This window comes from Zalophus californianus, chromosome X, assembly GCF_009762305.2.
Source record: "Zalophus californianus isolate mZalCal1 chromosome X, mZalCal1.pri.v2, whole genome shotgun sequence".
Classification (NCBI taxonomy): domain Eukaryota; kingdom Metazoa; phylum Chordata; class Mammalia; order Carnivora; family Otariidae; genus Zalophus; species Zalophus californianus.
In genome coordinates, this window is record NC_045612.1 from 19758124 (window position 1) to 19760432 (window position 2309).

A 2309-nucleotide genomic window follows, 5' to 3' on the forward strand; every position below is an offset into this window, starting at 1 on the left:
ACTGAGACGATTTCAGGAAGATGTGAGGAAGTGTTAATTACTTAAAGGATAAAATTTTGGATCAGGTGCTGGAAGAGGATTGTGGCATCTCTTTCTCTGGAACACTAAAATGTGCTCAGCTATGCTATCACATGCATATTGAATACTCAACTGCCCAAAGACAGAAGCTGGGTTCGATGGTCTCTGGAGATTTCTTTTTGCCTTTAGAGTCTATGATTTTTCCAAATTAGTGAACAATAGCAGCTACTATTTGTGCAGAAATAGTTAACTATAGACATGGGCATTTGGCATGTGCCCTGCAATTCTCAAAAAACCTTATAAAATGGGTATTCTCCACATTTTGAAATTGATGAAATTGACTTAGAAAAAGCACAAATAACAAAGTCATGAAAATATTGAGTGGTAAATTCAGAATATTAACTTTTTCATTTAATCACTCATTCTTTTTTATTTTTTATTATTTTTTATTATATGCAGTTAGCCACTGTATAGTACATAATTAGTTTTTGATGTAGTGTTCAATGATTCATTAGTTAAGTATAACACCTAGTGCTCATTCGTATATAAATCCAACTAATATTTACTGGGCACCTACCACGTGCCAAGCACCATCTTTAGTACTGGACTACAGCATTGAACATAGTAGATAAAATTCATGACCTTGTTGAGCTTTTATTTTAGTAGGAAGAGAATATGAGCCAATACTGTCTGGTTCCAAGACCTTGATTCAATTCTATAATCTAGTATAATGTCCTCTGACCAGTTTTTGTATCATTACTATTTTATAGTGAGGTTGAATTTTTTTCCTTTTTAGACACAGCAGAATCATGCACCAAGGAAACCGAACTATTTCCAAATTCTTCCTCCTGGGACTCACTGTGGGGTCTGAACAGCAGAACTCATTTTTATGCTATTTCTGTGCATGTATCTGGTCACCATGGTAGGAAACTTACTTATCATCCTGGCTATTATCAATGATGCTCACCTTCATAGCCCCATGTACTTCTTCCTTGCCAATCTATCCTTCACTGACATCTGCTTCATAACCACTACAATCCCCAAAATGTTGGCAGACATCCAAAGCCAGAACCCAACCATCTCCTTTGCAGGATGCCTTACACAAATGTACTTTTTTATGTTGCTGGTGGACCAGGACAATTTCCTTTTGGCAGCCATGGCATATGACTGGTATGTTGCCATTTGTCACCCATTACATTATGCTGCATTACTGAGCCCCAAGCGTTGTGCCCTATTGGTAGTGACACCATGGGTCATCTCCAACCTTGTCTCAATACTGATCTAAGTCTGCTAGGTCTCTTGACCATCTGTGATCAGAAAAAAATCCCACACTTTTTCTGTGACCTGGAACCCATTTTAAAGCTTGCTTGCTCACTCAAATCAATGACTTGACAATCTTAGTCGTTGGGGGAGCAGTTATCTTTATCCCCTTCACCTTCATTATTGTCTCCTATGCCCTTATTTGTTGCACTGTACTTGGGGGTCCTTCAGCCAAGGGGAAGTGGAAAACATTCTCCACTTGTGGCTCCCATCTCTCAGCTGTGGCCCTTTCCTATGGATCCATCATCAGGGTCTACTTTCTTCCCTCTTCTGCCTATTCAGTAGAAAGGGATAAGGCAGCTGCCATGATGTATACAATTATAACTCCCATGATGAACCCCTTCATCCATAGTCTAAGGAACAAGGACGTGAAAGGATCACTGAGGAGACTATTCAGCAAGAAAACATTTTTCTGGAGATGGTGAGCCCTGCCATAAGAGACATCTCTATCAACCTTTTATACTTGGATTAGTACACGGAGGGTCCAAAGCCTCAGGCTACTGTGCTACTATGGCAGTTTCTTTCTCATCCATCTCCTGCCCCCAATCCAGGTCCAAGACTCTAGATGAGCTCTCCATTAAAAACAACAACAGTAACAAAACAAAACAAAAATATTCCTTTATTCCACAGTCTTTTACCACTTACATACAGTTTTCCCTGAATAATTTCATGGTCGTATAGTCAGTACTGACTAATTGTTCTCTAATTTTTGGTTTGTGTTTCCCTTTTGTTTCTACCAAACCCTACATGTTAGGTCATTGATGGAAGGAAGGAAGGAAGGAAGGAAGGAAGGAAGGAAGGAAGGAAGGTAGGAAGGAAGGAAGGTAGGAAGGAAGGAAAGAAAGAGTTGATAATAGCTCATGTATCTTATAGATAATAGCATGTTAGAGTTCACAACTTCCAAACAATAACTTGATTCTCACAATAACTCTTTGAGGAAAATACCATATCATTCTTACACACAAAGCAAG

The 2309-nt window shown here is 39.0% G+C and overlaps 1 pseudogene; it reads left to right on the forward strand.

The window, feature by feature from the left end:
- The first annotated feature begins 827 nt into the window (after positions 1 to 827).
- Positions 828 to 1763, forward strand: LOC113930308 (annotated as a pseudogene).
- The last annotated feature ends 546 nt before the right edge of the window (positions 1764 to 2309 follow it).